Here is a 19,809-nt window from a genome sequence, read left to right as displayed (position 1 = left end):
GGGAGAAAATAGAGAGAGAAGGAAAGGGGAACCGCCAGGAACAGCTAGGTTCTGATTGAAATGATCTGATAGGAACTGAATGATATGACCACAAGAGAAATTTGGGTCAGACTCTGGATGATCCTAAAACTGGTATTTTTCATAAGAATGAAATAACAGCTGAAACCGGTTTGGCTCAGTGGATAGAGCGTCGGCCTGCGGACTGAAAGGTCCTAAGTTCGATTCCGGTCAAGGGCATGTACCTGGGTTGCGGGCCATCCCCAGTAGGAGATGTGCAGGAGGCAGCTGATCGATGTTTCTCTCTCATCGATGTTTCTAACTTTCTATCTCTCTCCCTTACTCTCTGTAAAAAATCAATAAAATATATTTTTAAAAAGAATGAAATAACATATATTAAAGAAATGTTTAATTTCTGTGTCAGAAGAGATTAAGAATAGAAAGCCTGCTCTGGTCAGTGTTGCTCAGTGGTTGCAGCGTTGGCCTGCTCACCAAAGAGTCTCTGGTTCAATTCCTGGTCGAGGACATGCACTTGGGTTGCAGGTTCTTCCTCGGGGCCCATTGAGGTGCATGCAGGTGGCAACCAATCGATGTGTCTCTCTCACATCGATGTTTCTCTCTCTCTCTTCCCAACCCTTCTTCCTTTTCACTCTCTCTAAAAATCAATGGAAAAAAATATCCTCAGGTGAGGATTAACAGCAACAACAAAAGAATAGATAGCCTACTAGGTAAGTAGGATCCCAATATTTGGTGACATGATTTCAATTAGATTAGTATTTTGTACATAGATCTTAGCAGGATCAACTGGGAGTTTTTAAACAATAGGATATTGAATAAAATGGCATTCAGTCATTAGGAAATTGTCTCTTGTACAAAATGGCTAACTAGGATCTCTATAAAAGAACTATAATTAAAGGGAAATAAAAACAAATTCTTTGCTTATAGTTTCAGTGGGTTTAATTAAAACATCTTTATATGGATGAGCCAGACCATTCCATGTGCAATATGTATCTAATGCATTTGGACTTAGAGTTCTAAACAGATTCGGACACTAGATATTTTTCTGCCTTTCTATAGGAGAGGCAGTATAACCTAATTAAGATTGAGGGCATTAACATTAGACAGACCTGGTTTTGTTTGATTCTTTCTCAGGCACTTCCTAGCCTTGTGCAAGTTACTCAAGCTCTCGAGGCCTCGTTTTCTCATCAGTGCTATATAGAAAATGAAAGAACCTACTTTGGAGGATAATTGTGAAAATTAAATGAAAAATTTAAAGCATTTAGCCTAGTGCCTTATAGGCAATCCCTGACACATTCCATTGGAAAAAGACATAATAGAAACAACATAATACCCACTTATTACTTGCCAGCTACTGTGCTTAAGTACTTTAAATACATTATCTCATTGAATCCTTTGAGATAGGCACTATTCTAATCTGAATGTCGCTCCTGAGGAAAATGAGGTTTAAGGAATTTCAGTAATCAAGAGCTATACAAATGCCTAGTTAGCATAACCATCCACAGGTGTGCACATGAAATTTGATGCAAACAAATGCATGCGTACCAATGCAAGGATATTCACATCCCCCTTGTTGTCCTTACCACATTTCCTAGCACTTCTATCTGGTATAGTGGTGCTGGAATAGCACAGTGGAAATGGCTGAGGAATATCCATTCAACCAGCGTGTGTGTGCCTGTGTGTGTATGTGTATGTGTATGTGTATGTGTATGTGTATGTGTATGTGTATGTGTTGTTTTTTAGTGAGGTGAGGTAGAGAGAGAGAGAGAGAGAGAGAGAGAGAGAGAGAGAAACGTCCATCTGCTGTTCCACTGATTCATGCGTGTGTTTTACTGAAAAGGGTGATGTATTGCAAAGAGCACAACCCGGTCTCTAACTTGCTCTAGGACTTTGAATAAGTCACTTAACTAAGTCTTTGGGCCTCAATTCCCTCATCTGTAAAATGAGGGGGCTGGCAAAGTTCTAGAACCCTGTGAAAATAAGCAGCCCTAAGCCTCCCACCTTGTACAGGCAGTTCTATACAAACACTCCCATGGCAACGGCCACTCAGCTTTCAGCAATACTGGTATGCTGCTCCACTCAAGCCAGCAGTGCGTACTATTTCAATCACAAATTCCTGGGTGAATAGAGCGCTTGAATGGGGGAGGGATCTGTCAGTCAGAAATCTTAAAGCCTTTGGCTTTAAAATAAGTTCTGGAATAAATTATCTGTGGGTGGTGTGTATGTATATGCTAAATCAGAAGAAGAGTATCAGTTTAATTCACAAAATCACCCGTTTAGCAAGTAGAAGAGCTGCCTTAGCTGAGATGAGATTTAAAGGGTCACTTTGCCACTAAGTGCTGAGTCAGTGAGCGGAGGGGACTGTGGCCCAAGTTCATTAGCATGGCGAGGATGCCAAAGGAATGTCGCCAGAGGGTGTTTAAATCAACCAGGATTTTTGAGAAGCAAATCGAGTATTTATTTCCAAGCTGTGTAAACTAATAAGACTCTCTTATTATGATGGTTTTTAAAATATATATATTTTATTGATTTTTTACAGAGAGGAAGGGAAAGGAATAGAGAGTTAGAAACAGCGATCAGCTGCCTCCTCAACACCCCCTACTGGGGATGTGCCTGCAACCAAGGTACATGCCCTTGACCAGAATTGAACCTGGGACCTTTTAGTCCGCAGGCCGACGACGCTCTATCCTCTGAGCCAAACTGGTTAAAGCTATTACAATGGATTTTATCAGAGCACGATCTTAGAAGCACAGTGACTCTGGGGAAAAGGGACGAGGATAAAGGTGTGTGAGAAAGAGGACGTCTCTTTCCAAGAAAAGCAGGAGACGTCCTTGAATAGGCTACTGTATATATGCCCTGCTCTCAGGATAGTATTTGAGCCTTGGACAAGTTGTTTTCTGGGTTTTTTGCTGGTAGTGGTTTGATGACAATGCTGAATTCATGGAGATGAGGAGCTCCTGCCTTTTTCTTCCCCCTGCATGTTGCCTCCTTATATTTGAGCCAGGCAGTAAGAAGGAGCACTATCCTTTTATGACTCAGATGTAAATAAAGAGGACGCTCAATAAGATGCCAAGTTTAAAGACTTGACCTTCTCAGAGGAAGTGGATCCAGAAGAAATGCAATGCGCACTTCGCTAGGTCCCCACCTGAGGGCAGCAGTGCTAGCCTACTGAGAGCTCTGCATTGCCAGGGCACCCAGGAGAGGAAGAGGTGGCGATGGGAGAAGGGGAACCAGACTGGTGAGAGCTCTCAGAAGTGGGCTCTCTGTAGTTAGAGACAGAGCTGTGTCCTTGGAGCGGAGGGAATCGCAGAATGAATGGATGGTCTCTGCTGAAGACTGAACACAACTAGCTGAGAAATCTAGGAGCTGTAACATTCAGGGCAAATCAAAGCCTTGCAAACCTGTGGAGTTGGAACTTGCTGTTTTTCCTCTTGCCACTAGAGGGTAGGATATGAAAAGAAGATTTGAGCATTCTCATCCTCTCAAATTGGCTATTCAGCCCAGGAGGAATTCTAAGTTTTAGAGGTTTAAATCTTGTCCTTGCTAACAAGTATATCTGGTCAAGCCATTTCCCTGCTTATACATTTTCTCTCTTTTTAAAAGTTTTTACTTATTTTTAAAAAAATATATTTTATTGATTTTTTTACAGAGAGGAAGGGAGAGGAACAGAGAGTTAGAAACATCGATGAGAGAGAAACATCGATCAGCTGCCTCCTGCACACTCCCCACTGGGGATGTGCCCGCAACCAAGGTACATGCCCTTGACCGGAATCGAACCTGGGACCTTTCAGTCTGCAGGCCGACGCTCTATCCACTGAGCCAAACCGATTAGGGCAATTTTTACTAATTTTAAAATATATTTTTTATTGATTTCAGAGAGGAAGGGAGAAGAGAGAGATAGAAACGTTAATGATGAGAGAGAACTATTGATCAGCTGCCTCCTGCATGCCCCACAGTGGGGATTGAGCACACCACCAAGGCATGTGCCCTTGACTGGAATCAAACGCAGGACCCTTCAGTCCGCAGGCTGACACTCTATCCACTGAGCGAAACCAGTTAGGGCCCTACTTACACATTTTCAGTGGTTCCCTAAAGTCTCCAAAACAATGTCTGAGCTGATGAGAATGGCATACAAAGTTCTTTCAGATTTGTCCTTGATTCTTCCTTCACTCTGCTCCCTACCTGAACATACACAACTTTAGGGGAAATAGTGAGGTGGAAAGGGCAAGGGTGTTAGAATCAATCACAAGCCAGTAAGTCATCCCACACTCCTTTTTCATCACTTCCACATTCAACTCCACTAATTCCTGTCTATTCTGCCTCTCAGAGGAACTCTGTGATGGCAGGCCCACATCCACCTTGTTCATCTGTGTACCCTTAGTGCCTAGCACTCTTAGTAGGAGCTCATTAAATACTTACTGGTCAAAGTAATAAATGAAAGACTACATCAACGTCACTGTTATCAGACTAGTCCACCTTACTAGCATCTCTCACCTGGCCTTCAATGGGAACCCAAGGAATCTCCTATGTCCCCTCTTTGCTCCCTATAATCCGTTTTTTACTCTGCAGCAAGAGTGATCTTTCTGAGATGTAACTGTGCATAAAACCCTTCAATGGCTTCCCAGCTCTTAAAACATCTTTAATATGACACATAAAGTGAGTATTACTTAGCTATTTGGTCACTTGCTAGTGATGTAATCATCAGGAAGTTATTAAATCTCACTGAGTCTTGGTTTGCTCATCTAAAAAAAACGTGAACAACAAGCATTCCTACTTCACAGGGTTGTTGGGAGGATTAAATAAGGTAGTTCACATAAAATGCTTAGCATAGTATTCAGTTCTCTGCGAAGTAAACGGTAACTGTATGATTATTAGGACCTGAATGAGGCAGTCCCTGCTACCTTATGCTACTCCCTCTCATTTTCTGGCATACTCATTAGGCTACTTTTAGATCCTGGAATGTGCCAGGCTCTTCATTAATTCTACTCCTCTCTCTGGTCCCAATATAGAGTTTACATCCTCTAGGAAGCCTTTTTTGACACTCCGTGTCTGGCTCAGGTGACCCTGCAGTGGATTTCCATAGCAGCCTGTATAACATCATGACATTGGTTATCCACTCCTGGCATAGTGACTGGCATTCAGCAATGCCTCGAAAAGCGTCTGTTGAAATACCATGTGATTTCTCTTATATGTGGAATCCAAAGAGAAAAATAAACAAACAAAATAGAAATGGACTCATAGATATAGAGATCAGACTGATGGTTGCCAGAGGGGTGAGGGTTGGGGGACTGGGTGAAAAAGGTGAGGGATTAAGAACTACAAGTTGGGCCGAAACCGGTTTGGCTCAGTGGATAGAGCGTTGGCTTGCGGACTGAAAGGTCCCAGGTTCGATTCCGGTCAAGGGCATGTACCTGGGTTGCAGGCACATCCCCAGTGGGAGATGTGCAGGAGGCAGCTGATCGATGCTTCTCTCTCATCGATGTTTCTAACTCTCTATCTCTCTCCCTTCCTCTCTGTAAAAAATCAATAAAATATATTTAAAAAAAAAAAAAAGAACTACAAGTTGGTAGTCACAAAATAGTGACAGAGATATAAGGTACACCATTGGGAATATAGTCAATAATATTAGAATAATTATGTACTGTGGTAGGTGGGTACTCAGAATATTGGGGGCCCCCTTGGGCTCTCTGAGCAGCACCATGGTGGCTGGCAGGAACAAGCACCTTATGAAAAGCGGCCAAAAGGGAGCCAAGAAGGAAGTGGTTGATCCATTTTCTAAGATAGATTGGTATGAGGAGAAAGCACCAATTATGTTTAATATAAGAAATACTGGAAAGCCCTGGCCCATGTGGCTCAGTTGGTTGAACGTTGTCCCATGCACCAAAAGGTGACTCGTTCGATTCCTGGCCAGGGAACACGCCCAGGTTTCGAGTTCAACAGGAGGCATCAGATCGATGTATCTCTGACGTAAATGTTTCTCTTTCTCCATCTCCCTTTCTCTCGCTCTAAAATCAATAAAAAACATTTTTAAAAAGAGAAAGAAATATTGGAAAAACACTAGGCGTGAGAACTCAAGGAAACAAATCTCATTGATGGTCTCAAGGGTGGTGGTTTTGAAGTGAGCCTAGCTGATCTGCAGAATGATGAGGTTGCATTTAGAAAATTACTAATTTTAAGCTAATTGCTAAGAATATTCAGGGCAAAAACTGTCTGACTAATTTCCATGGCATAGATTTTACTCGTGACAAAAGGTACTCCAGGGTAATAAAAAAAAAAAAAATGGCAGACCATGATTGAAGCTCATGTTGACTACCGATAGGAGTCGGAGAAAGATAAGTATCACATGATCTCACTCATATGTGGAATATAATGAACAAAATAAACTGATGAACAAAATAGATCCAGTGACATAGAACCATGGAACAGACTGATAGATTTCAGAGGGAAGATGGGGGTGGGGAGTGGGCAGGGGGGAGAATAACCAGGGAAGTTATATGTGTAGCCCATGGACACAGACAATAGTGTAGTGAAGGCTTGGGAGGGGCGGGTGCGGGGTGGAAGGGGTCACTGGGAAAAACAACAACAAAAAACCAAAGGGGACATCTGTAATACTTTCAATAATAAAGATTAAAAAAATTTAAAAAGGACTACTGATGGTTTTTTGCTTCGTATATTTTGTGTTGGTTTTGCTAAAAAATGCAATAATGGATTTGGAAGGCCTCTCGTGCTCAGCATCAACAGGTCCATCAAATCCAGAAGATGATGATGGAAATCATGACTCCAGAGGTGCTGACAATGACTTGAAAGAAGCGGTCAATAAATTGATTCCAGGTAGCATTGGAAAAGACATAGAAACGGCTTGCCAATCTATTTATCCACTCCATGATGTCTTTGTTAGAAAAGTCAAAGTGCTGAGGAAGCCCAAGTTTGAGCTGGGAGGACATGGAGTTTCACTGTGAAGGTAGCAGTTCTGGAAAGCTACTGGGGATGAGACAGGTGTTAAAGTCGAACGAGCTGATGGATTAGAGCCCCCGGTTCAAAAATCTGTTTAAAATTCAGACTTAATGGTAACAAAAAATCCATTTGTGAAAAAAATAGAAAGAAATATAGAGGGGACCACTTCGTAAAGTATATGATTGTCTAACCACTATGCTGTACGTTTGAAATTAATATAAAATAATATTGAATATAAACTGTAATTGAAAAATAAAATTAAAATTAATAAATAAATACCTGTTGAATTATCTCTAAACCCAATGCACTTCCTTTTCCATGCTCTTTGTATGTGATTTCTTCTTTCTGTTCTAAACAGAATATTGTGACTACTACATCCATATTTCCTTTCCAAGGGTAACTTCCCCACCCACAGCCTCTATTGAGGAGGCAGGCCTAGGTAGCCACAGTTCATGTACAGTTCCTGGAGATACTTTTGCCTTAGCTGACTAGACCGGGATTGGCATCTGATGCAATGGTGGACAATCTAGATTAGAACCTGGCCAGCAACTTACAACATACCTGGCACCAAAAGAGGATTAGGCCAATCAGATTCCCTCTCACTCTCTAAAATTTGAGTTAGAAAGGGGAGAAAATGTGGCTATCAATGACAAGAACAAGAGCTAAATGATATAGAAAGAAAGATGAGTTCAGAGTCATGAGGGGTCGAGGCAAGCTATAGCTATAAAGAAATAGAAACTATGAGGTAGAGACCATCAATACAAAGTGAAGACTTTGTGAGTTATATAAATGTCTAATCACTATGCTGTATACCTGAAATTAATATAATATTGAATGTCAACTTTAATTGAAAAAAATACAAATCAAAGAATAAGGAAACTGTTGGTAATGGTAAAAGAGGCTCTGTCAGGAGAATAGCTAAGTCATGCTAATGATTGAGCATCAGGGTGAAAATATCTAAAATGCTGTCACTAGCTCTTCTGGGCTATTATTTTCCTGGGTTTCTGTGACATATATCTTTTTAAAAATTAATATATTTTTATTGATTTCAGAGAGGAAGGGAGGAGTGAGAAACATCAATGATGAGAGAGAATCATTGATCAGCTGCCTCCTGCATGCTCCACACTAGGGATCGAGCCCACAATCCAGGCATGTGCCCTTGACCAGAATTGAACCTGGGGCCCTTCAGTCTGCAGGCCAACGCTCTATCCACTGAGCCAAACCGGGTAGGGTTCTATGATGTATATCTTTCAAATAAAATTGTTGAGCTAAATAGAGTGAGTTGTCCTTTGCAATCCAATATGCCTGATTGATAAACCTTTCTCTATTTTGGGAAAACCCAGGCATCCTTCAAGTTGGAATTTCTGGTCCCCTTCTCTGTTCTCTCTTAATTTAGAGAAGTTCTTGTCACATTACCTATAATTATTGGTTTGTCTAGCTCAATTATGTGGATATCAGACTGTAAACTCTTTGAGAACAGGGTTTCTTGCCTGTATTTCTCAGCAGCATACTCTGTCTAGAGACATACTTGATATATAAAACCAGGTACTGTTCTAAGAACTTTACATATTTTAATGTATTTCATCCTCATGGAAGCACTCTGAAGTTAATACTATTATTCTCCCCATTTCACAGATGAAGAAAGTGAAGCACAGAGAAAGTGTTTGCTAAAGTGCAGTGTGAAGAGTAGAGAAGAGATTCAAACCAGGAAATTTGGCACCAGAGTCCATGACCTTAACTCCAATGCAATATGGCCTTGACCGGAAGGGGAATGTGGCCAGGGGATAGTAGTCAATATGAATATTTGAACAATCTTATTCAAGGTACAAAGCCTTTCACACATATATGAGGACATTAGGAAACCCCTCACCCTTTGTGGGAAACTAGCCAGAAGTTCTAGCTCTGAAATACCAAATACCCAGATTTCCCCTACATGCATAGAAAAATGAAGTATTAGTAGAGGGAGGGCACATACAGACATATTTTTAAACTCCATGAACCCTTAGAGATGCTAATACCTGGTAAGTTGGTCAGATTTCTAGGCTAATATCTAAAGAATCCTTAGAAAATGTATTAGAAAATAATTCTAATTTCATCTGGGCAACACAACCCCATTCTCAGCTATTCTAAGAACTGAGTCTTTCTATAAAACTGACAATTGAGGTTGTGTATGTGGTGTGGCAGGGAGGATGGGTAGAGTGAGTGGTGATTCCACTTTGTACTATTGTTTTGAAAGGAGGCTGGGTTTAGGGAGCTCTTGCAGATGCCTTTATTGGCAGCTTCAACTGGTTCTTTTAAGTTGCCATGGCAACAGGAAGCCAAACTCTGGGGGCTGTTTATTAGTGAGTGATAAGAAGCCAACTGAAAGGAAAGCTCTTTGAGGGAGCTCAGGGTTATGGGGAGGAGGATCATGGTGGAACAGGGTTTTTATATATAGATATAAGGTAAATCCAGATGTCTCCTGGCACAATATACAAGTAGCTTCCTCCTAATTGCCTGTATCTTATTTTTAAAAAATATATTTATATTGATTTCAGAGAGGAAAGGAGGAGAGAGAAACATCAATGATGAGAATCATTGATCAGCTGTCTCCTGCACACCCCCTACTGGGGATCAAGCTTGCAACCCTGCATGGGCCCCTGCTGGCTGGAATCGAACTGAGACCTCCTGGTCCAGGGTCAACACTCAACCATTGAACCACACCGGCTGGGCTGCCTATATCTTAGAGATCTGAGTGAGTAACCCAGAGAGCGGTCTGAAGGTAGCAACTGTTAAGCATGAGAATGTTCTTAGGTATTAATGGTGCTATGTAAGGACAGGAAGTCTTTGTGTTCCTCGGAAAGTGAGAGGACAGTGGGAGATGCCTCCACCTGAGTAAAATTTACCAGGGAAATGAGTGAGATTTGTGTTTGGGCTGAACTCCTGTTGACATAGCCATATGGCTTTTGCAGGCTGCCATCCTCCAGACAGTATATTCCTTCTGTAGAGCAGCAGACTTGCATGAAGGATTGTGCTTTCCTCACTGTCACCTTTATTCCCTCCCCCACCATGAGCAGAACTCTTAAGTGTAGACTCAAGGTGCCCCTGCATATCCTTCCAGCTTGAATTCCTGCCCAACATCAAGGATCTTGATCCTTTCCCCAAGTCACTTCCCACATCTCTGATTTTTTCCCTAGAGTAGGAGGCTCCAGGGGACCACAGCTGACTCTGCCAGGCACAGAGGGTTGAGTCATCCCACAGGCGTCAGAGCTGTTAGCAACAGCTCCGCTGATCTGTATGCAGCTCCAACTCTCTCTCCAGTTCAGAGTTTTGGAGCTGTCTTGTTCAAAAGTAAAGAACAGAACACAGATGGCTGGTAACAGGATCCCACAGGGGCCTGATTTCCCACTGAGCCCATCCTGCTAAATCTTTTATAGAATAGGGAATAAATGGTGAATGGAGCACAAAAGGAGGATCAGCTTTTGCACTCTTTGGGTCTTGGTGGAAGGCTTCTGAGAACAACTTTTGGCTACCCCTAACATTTTCCAGGCATATTCCCCTCCTGGTCCTTCTTTCTCCTCATTCACATCTTTTTTCCGTCCTCCCCCTCACCCATTTTCCATTCCAGTTCCCTATTCTCTGTAGTATCTTTGAATCCGATGAAGTATTATGGTGAAAGCTGCCTACCTATGTAACCAGGCAATTCTAATTCATACATGTATAAGAAAATCCAATCACTAGAAGCTCAGAGTGGCTGATTTTATCAGTCATCTCTTGGGATTCCCTTTAGTTCCTTCTGTTCTACAGAGGTAGCTTAACACATTACAAAAAACACCGACTTTGGAGCCAGAAAGAAGTGGGTTACAAGCCCTGTTCTAAAAAGTAAATAAACAAATACATAATAAAAAAGTTTTGCTCTGCTCTGTCATCTTGGGCAATTTACCTAACCTCTCTGAGCTCCTGGTCTGGCATATGAAGATGTATATAATCGTATCTACTTTGCCAGTTGGTTTATAGAATCCATTAGACAGAGGTAAAACATAGTACCTGGAACATGTGTCCAGTAAATATTAACTCTTTCTCTTTACTCTCACTCCTGCTGCTCTAAGTGCCAAATCCCTGATTTTCAAGAATCTGAAAACTTTTTCCCGTTAAGGAAGTTAGCATCCATGCTCAGGGGCTGCTGATGCAACTGAAGAAAGAAAGGTGAGTGGGAACTGTGTGTGAATGTTTTTTTTTTTTTTTTCAGAGAATAATTCCAGTGTTTATTATTGTGAATTCTTAGAACAGTAACCACATTGACAGAGTGTTCTGAGATCAATTATCTTATATTCTTAAGTATTCTCTTTTTTTTGATGTTTAAAATATTGATTTCTTTTTTAATTATTATTAGTTAAGGTATTACAAATGTGTCCTCATCCCCCCCATTAACCCCCAACCTCTCCCCCCCCCCGCCCCCCCGTCCCACACACTCATGCTCCCATCCCCCTGTTGTCCATGTCCATTGGTTTGGCTTATATGCATGCATACAAGTCCTTTGGTTGATCTCTTCCCCTTACCCCCACCCTCCCCTACTTTCCCTCTGGGGATTGATAGTCTGATCGCTGTTTCTCTGTCTTTGGATCTGTCCTTGTTCATCAGTCTATGTTGTTCTCTATAATCCACAAATGAGTGAGATCATGTGGTATTTATCTTTCTCTGACTGGCTTATTTCACTTAGCATAATGCTCTCCAGTTCCATCCATGTGTGTGAATGTTTTGCAAGACTAGATGATCAAGGCTTTGCAAAAACTAGCATGTGAATCTGCTATTATTGCTTTTCACCAATTTAGGGATTCTTGGGGAAGATTGCTGGTCTCCTCCGTTGCTGCTGAGCATGATTGATATTAATTTATTTTCCTTGGAAGATAAGATGCTGGGTTGTTGATTAACTGTGTGACTTTAGGTTCGTTATCATTCTTCTCTGGGCTTCACTAGAAGACAGGACCATTGCTCCTCTTCACTCCAGGAAAGGAGGATTGGTTGAGGTTTGTGTGAACTCCAGGAAGTAAGTTAAGTATGGTTGGATATGATCCTTGGCACTAAGAATACCGGAAGTATTTGTACAATCAGGTCAAATGCCACTGTTCAATTTAAGTGATTACTAAAGGCTCAGCTGATACAGGGCTATGGTTTGACATGGTACCTTTGTTCCAGATAATAAACATGTGTAATGGCAATTATACTAATGTGTTTTGCTCTCTGCCTTTATAAACAAGGAGGAGGAGGATGACAAGGCCAGGACACTGTACATCATTCTTTCTGACCAGGCTCTCTCTGACAACACGTTTTTCCTGTCTCTTTTTGTAACTGGTAATTAGGTTCTCAGCTGAGCTGTCAGGAATCTTGACAGGTTTCACAGGCAGTCATCATCTGACAATTTACAACTCTGGGCTTCTCACAGCTGGCATGTTCCCTCCCAGGAAACCAAATTTTCTCAATCCTAAGCTCCTCCTATTACTCAAAGAGTCTGATCTGAGAAGAAAGCTAGCTTTCTCAGTACATTATCCAACTCCAAAGCAGACCATTGGGTTCAGTGTTGGTGATGTGGAAACCTCTGTATTCAAGTATGTCTTCAGCACTAAGGGCTGACTCTATGGAGTGGGAGTCATCGAAGGCAGACGTCGCATGGGAGTATGGGAATTTAACATAGCCTTTCAAAAAGAGAGAAAAAAATAGTTAACAAAGTTGCTTTTTCTTTTGTTCTTAAAAGGCTCAACCCCTGTACACCCCCAAAATGGAAAGCAGGGACTCAAACAGATATTTGTATACCTGTGTTCATAGCAGCATTATTCACAATAATCAAAAGGTGGAAGCAACCCAAGTGTCCATTGACAGATGAATGGATAAATAAAGTGTGATAGGAATGAAATTGGCCCTGCCTGTGTGGCTCAGTGGTTGAGCATTGACCCAGGAACCAGGAGGTCATGGTTCGATTCCTGGGCAGGACACATGCTTGGGTTGCAGTTGTTGGCTTGATCCCCAGTGGGGGCATGCAGGAAGCATTTGATCAATGATTCTCTCCCAACATTAATATTTCCTTCCCTCTCCTTGCCTCTCACTGAAATTAATAAGAGCATATTAAATGTTAAATTTTTTTTTTTAAAGGAACTGCAGCGGGAAGGCCAGGGAGGGTTGCAGGGCAGGAGGTAGGGGGGTAAGAGATCAACTAAAGGACTTGTATGCATGCATATAAGCATAACCAATGGACATAAGACACTGGGGGATAGGGGAGGCTAGGGGACTGTCTAGGGCGGGGGGATAAAATGGACACATATGTAATACCCTTTGTAATACTTTAAGCAATAAAAAAAAAATTTTTTTAAAGGAATGAAATTGTGGTACATGCTACAACATGGATCAACCTTGAAGATTCTATGTTAAGTGAAATAAGCCGATCACAAAATGACAAATACTGTGATATTCCGCTTGTATGAGGTACTTAGAGTAGTCAGGTTTACAGAGACAGAAGTAGAACAGTGGTTACCAGGAATGAGGGGGAGGGATGGAACGGGGAATGGGGAATTGTTGTCCAACAGGTACAGAGTTTCAGTTTTGGAAGATGAAAGGGGTCTGGTTATCTGTCACTGCAATCCTAAGTGACTTAGAATTGTTTATTTGTTGCCCTTTCCCACTAAGCTGTGATCTCAAGAATAGGAATGGTATCATATTTTTCTATCCACAGAGCCTAGCGTAATGCACATATTTGACATTCAATAAATTTTTGCTATCTAGCAACTTAATTATCCCATAGACATTTATTTGAATTGTCCACATGACATAAATAGGGTTAGAAATGGGAGATGGAAATAAGGACGAATAAATACAAGTTGTTAGCCTGGCCTTGGCTGGTGTGGCTCAGTGGTAGAGCGTTGGCCCTCACACCAAAGGGTCTCCAGTCAAGGGCACATACCTGGGTTGCAGGTTCACTCCCAGCCCCCAGCTGGGGTGTGGGGTGTGTGGGAGGTCACCATGATGTGTCTCTCTCACTCTCCTTCTCCCTCCCCCCGACTCCCTCCCTCTCTCCTACTCTCTCTAAAAAGCAATGGAAAAATTATCCTCAGGTAAGGATTGAAAAAGAAAAAAAATTGTTGTTAGTCTGCCCTGGTTGGCATGGCTCAGTTGGTTGGAGCATCCACCTGTGCACCAAAAGGTTGCCAGTTCAATCTCTAGTGGGGGCACATGCGTGCTGGAGATGGCCATCAGTGTTTCTCTCACACATCGATGTCTCTTCCTCTCTTTCTCTCTCTCCCTCCCCCCGCCCCTCTAAAATCAGTAGAACATATCCTCAAGTGAGGATTAAAAACAAAAGTGTTAGCCTAGAACGCATGGAAGAATAGCAGCTACAAAAGTTAGTATGATAGAGAACTCTAGGAAAAGATGCACACACATACTAGAGTTCCCAGGAAGTTGCTGTCACCTTGGCACTATGTGCCTTGCTCATGGGCACATGCCAGAAATGTTTCAGAGTTTTTTAAGGTTCTAAGAATGTCTGGAAGGTACCTGCTTCCCAAACTGATGTACATACCAGACTTACACCTGGCCCTGTCATATGAACCATGTGTTTTCTGCTGTACCTCTCTATGTTGCTTGAATCTCAACAGTATATTTTGTGAAAGGAGAACACGCTGCCTATTTCTCAGAGTTATGGTGAAAATCAAAAGAGGTCACAGATATGAGAGTTCTATTGTAGCCAGTTGATAGTTGCTTTTTTTTTTTTTTTTTAACTGACCACAGCAAGTGCTAATATATCCTACTCTCGCTAGCATCCCCACAAAACCATATTATTTGGCCTCACCAGCAATTCTATTCTACTTGTAGTGAACATCTGTTGTTTTTGTCTGTCCAGAATTTCTCCTCTTCTTCTGGCAAAACGTACCCTAAATTCCTTTGGGGAATTCCTCTCTACCATTCTATGTAGTTCTTGTGAGCTGTTACTCTAAGCTTCTTGCCACAGAGTGAACACACAGTCCAAGCCAGAACAATCAAAATGTCTCGCCCCTTGATGAGGCGACTAGGCCACGGAAGGGCACACGACACAGGGCCCACGCTGGGCCACTCAGAGCTGTTCCTTTGGATTTTACATATTGTTCTGTGAGAGCGAGAAACTTTTCTTTGCCTTTGGGGTTGCTAAAGGCAATGTGTAAATCCGGGCATTTGTGGCCATTCTTCTCACTCCACATTGTCCTCCCAACCCCAGTCTAGCCTCCCTCTGCTGCGTGAGTGAAATAAGCTACTAAGATGAAAGTTCTCAGCATGTTCTCTGTGAAGCCTGCTTAAACCTCTCATGGGAATTATGCTGGTAGTCCATAGCCCCAAATTCTGATCTGCTCATCCCCACAAAGTCCCAAATGCCTTAAATTTCTATATTTACAATATTGTAACATTTCTGTGTTGAGACCATGTGAAGAGGAGAAATAAAGGATGCGTTTCGCGTTGACCATTTATATGGTGCCATTTGATAACTAGAAAAGACCTCTGCCCCTGCTCAGAAGGCTGCATATATAGGAAAGGTCACATGGTAGGCAAGCTTAAGTGGTCATATATACCTGAACTTTGGAACAAGTGCTCCTGTCACTTGTGATCATAATACAACGTCTCAGTAAAGGAAGTATCTGGTTAAAAGCAATACCAAAAATCTCCTTGATTCACTTCCTGTGTGTAGACAGTATCAGTGGCACCAGTGAGTGTTGGGGTATATTAAATTAGATGGCAGCAGTGGGACGCACCTGGCCCCCTAGTTGCACCTCTCAATAAAAACAACAGACAACTGTATAATAAAATCTAACCTACAGAGAAAAATATCTAAGCAACTGGGAGCTGGGTGTGGTGTGTGGCGAGACAGAAAGATTCAAGCACCTAACAAATTTCTTTTGTTCGCAGGCCGATGTTCTATCCACTGAGCCAAACCAGCCAGGGCTCCTAACAAATTTCTTTTAACTCCTAAGGCACTGGACTTTTCAGTTACAGGGTCCAATAACTTTTCTTTAAGTTGATTTGAATGGCCATTTTTAACCAAAAGACTTCTTACTAGTATAGTATTACTACCTAGTAAAGAGGAGGCCCAAAGACAATCCCAGGCCAATAAAATATTATTTTATGCTTTGCTTGTCAGTTGTTTCTGTTTCATATCCTACATGGCACAACTCTAGTAGGAATTTGTGTAGTTTTTTGTTTTGTTTTGTTAATACTGGCAGATGTCAGCCAAAGAGAAGGGCATGACAAAATCACCAATTGGTGATACATTCCGAAGACCTCTCAGGCCACAAACATGCTGCCCAGCCCTTCCCACATTCACAGAAGTCCCAGACAATCATGATGCACTTGGGTCATGGGGTGCTTGCCAGAGGCTAGTGTCAGAGCAATGGGATGAATATTTACCTTCTTACACATACAAAATAAGGGCGAACACTTTAAAACAGTTTCCATGGGCTAGAGGCACTTTGCATGTTGTCTTGTTTAACCCTCACACAATCATCTTGAAGAAGGTAATGTTTACCCCATTGTACAGATAAGGAAAGAAACCCTCAGTCTGGTTATGAAACTGACACAAAGTAATTAGTCACTGACACTAGTAAGTGATGGAGATGGGACTCCACAGTCAATGTTTTTAACTACTGCTCTCCTACCTTCACATCCACGGCTTGACATCTTCAGGGTTGAATGTCTTTTAGACTGTGGTACAGCTGCTTTAACTTATTCATGGCTTACTGCAGGTGCTTATCTGATAGATACCTGAGACGGAAGGGTTTTCAGGTCAGGACTTTCTTGAACTGAATTGTATTCTACAACCCTTAGGGTACCTTGGCCCAACATTGATCTATTCCTGTGGGTTAAAATGGAAGAATATGCTGCCTCCACATGCAGGGCATTCTTAAAATGGATCCAATTATATGGAAATGCAGAGCTCAAGAAACAACTCTGTACATAATGAGTTTTATTTTCCAGCCTGTGAAGCCATGCTTATATATCAGGCAGCCTCTGTGGACATGTCAGAGTGAGGTTTGACAGCCATACTATAACCTACCTTAGTTAGTTGGTCCTAGAATCTAAAGATGAAGTCTTTGGGTGCACTGATAACAGCCCAGAATGCACTGAATGTGTTTCCAGTAATGTATTTATTTATTTACTAGATGGTTATCCACTCCATAGAGTGTCTCACCCCTGGTTTCTAAACTGGAAATTCTAAGATGCATCCTTCTCACTAACTACCTTCTATCACATACAGCTTTTTTTTTTAAATTAAATCTTTATTGTTCAGATTATTACATTTGTTCCTCTTCCCCCCCCCCCATATCTCCCCTCCTCCCAGTTCCCGCCCCACCCTCCGCCCTCACTCCCCACGCACTGTCCTCATCCATAGGTGCACGATTTTTGTCCAGTCTCTTCCCGCATCTCCCACACCTCTTTCCCCCCCAAGAATAGTCAGTCCATTCCCTTTCTATGTCCCTGATTCTATTATAATCAACAGTTCATTCTGTTCATCAGATTATTTATTCACTTGATTCTTAGATTCACTTGTTGATAGATGCATATTTGTTGTTCATAATGTGTATCTTTACCTTTTTCTTCCTCTTCCTCTTCTTAAAGGATACCTTTCAGCATTTCATATAATGCTGGTTTGGTGGTGATGAACTCCTTTAGCTTTTCCTTATCTGTGAAGCTCTTTATCTGACCTTCAATTCTGAATGATAGCTTTGCTGGATAAAGTAATCTTGGTTGTAGGTTCTTGGTATTCATCACTTTGAATATTTCTTGCCACTCCCTTCTGGCCTGCAAAGTTTCTGTTGAGAAATCAGCTGACAGTCGTATGGGTATTCCCTTGTAGGTAACTGAGTTTCTTTCTCTTGCTGTTTTTAAGATTCTCTCTTTATCTTTTGCTCTTGGCATTTTAATTATGATGTGTCTTGGTGTGGTCCTCTTTGGATTCCTTTTGTTTGGGGTTCTCCGCGCTTCTTGGACCTGTAAGTCCATTTCTTTCACCAGGTGGGGGAAGTTTTCTGTCATTATTTCTTGAAATAGGTTTTCAATATCTTGCTCTCTCTCATCTTCTGGCACCCCTATAATTCTGATGTTGGTACGCTTGAAGCTGTCCCAGAGGTTCCTTACACTATCCTCGCATTTTTGGATTCTTTTTTCATTTTGCTTTTCCGGTTGGGTGTTTTTTGCTTCCTCGCATTTCAAATCATTGACTTGATTCTTGCGCTCCTCTGGTCTGCTGTCGGGCGTCTGTATAATATTCGTTATTTCAGTCCGTGTATGCTTAATTTCTAGTTGGTTCCCCAACATAACATCGAGGGTCTCATTAGTTTTCTCGTAGATCTCATTAAGTTTATCGGCGGCTTCTAAACAGTTCTTGAGAGACCTTAAAAGTGTGGTTCTGAACTCTATATCTTCCATTGACAATTTTGTCCTGTTTCTTTGTCTCCGCATTTTGTTATGCTTCCTTGGTGCACCCCCTAGTGGTCTTTGTTCGCAGTCTTATAGTTAAACCTTGATTGTTGTAGCTAATACCAGGGAGGGTTTGACCTCCAGGCCAAGTGGCTATGAGAATCAGCTGTGTCAGCAGTGAGAGAACTTCTGTCCTGTAGGGAGGTGCTAATCTAGCCTTCACCTGAGGCTATCCGGCAAATGCCTCTGTGCAGGGCTTGGGCAGGGCGGGTCGCACAGGATCAACAGGGTGGGCCGGAGAGAGCAGTTATGGCGGCTCTCAGTCCTGTCCCCAGGGGCTCTGCCTCTCTGAGTCCCAGCACCCGCTGCAAACCTCGGAGAGAAAGCTGCACTCGCTCTGACCGAAGCCAGACAGTCCCGCTTCTCCCGTTTGAGTCTGGGTCCCTAAAGACTCGCCTGTATCTGGAGCTCAGAGTCTGCTACTCCCTCCCGATTGAAAACGCCAACCGCGCCCTCCGCCGCCAGCCTGCTCCGCGCACTCCACACCTCAGAATTTGACGTCAGCACTGCGCCTCCTCTGAGTGTCCCTATGTGTTTCTCTTTCCTCCTGGTTGTAGGACTTCCACTCAGCCAGCGTTCCTGTGGTTCTGCGTGATGTCCGTTCCGTCTTTTAGTTTCACTTTTGAAGTAGTTGTTCAAAGCAGCAAACTCCGGCGTTAACCTATGCCGCCATCTTGGTTCTCTCCCCACATACAGCTTTATTGGGTTTTACCTTATCCGAGGAAATAGAGATTTTCATACGTAATCACAATTTTATTGAAAAAAAAAAGTATACACTAGCTAATTCTGGATGAAGATATTACCATGACTAATGAAGGTCTTAGTAAAAGTCAGGTAGTAATACCCAAAGAAAAGTTTTTTCTTTCTGTTTCTAACTATGCATGCACACACACACACACACACACACACACACACACACACACACACTTTGGAATTCAAGTTATCTTTCCATCTTATTTGCATCATTCCTGTAATTATAGATATTTGAACTAAAGGGACTCTAGAGATCATTTTAGTCTATTGTAGTTAGACAGGAAACCAAGGCCCAGAAAAGTAAAATTAAAATAAAATCACAGGTTCAGTGAATCATTTCTTTATAGGTTGTTTTTACATTGTTATTTAAATGTTTTGTGCATGCAGATTTTATCTCTCTAATAGGATTTTGTGTCCCTAGTATAGGGAACCACTTGAGGAAGGGGATTGGGAGGTAATGATGAAAACAGGGGCTTAAAGTACTGATCAAACCTGTACTCTAATAGCTCTCTATTTACTAGCTATGTGATTTGCACAGATACTTAACATTATGAGCTTTCCTCCTGTGTAATGAGAACCATCATCACCATCCTTCTTTCAGGGTTGTTGGGAAGATCA

At 42.0% G+C, this 19,809-nt stretch overlaps 1 pseudogene; it reads left to right on the top strand.

The window, feature by feature from the left end:
• Positions 1–5,705: 5,705 nt before the first annotated feature.
• LOC132217808 (small ribosomal subunit protein eS1-like) lies at positions 5,706–7,067 on the top strand (annotated as a pseudogene).
• Positions 7,068–19,809: the final 12,742 nt, after the last annotated feature.

The sequence above is a fragment of the Myotis daubentonii genome, chromosome 16 (assembly GCF_963259705.1).
Source record: "Myotis daubentonii chromosome 16, mMyoDau2.1, whole genome shotgun sequence".
Taxonomy (NCBI): Eukaryota; Metazoa; Chordata; class Mammalia; order Chiroptera; family Vespertilionidae; genus Myotis; species Myotis daubentonii.
The sequence above is the reverse complement of the archived record's forward strand: the minus strand, read 5'-3'. Positions and strand labels throughout refer to the sequence as shown.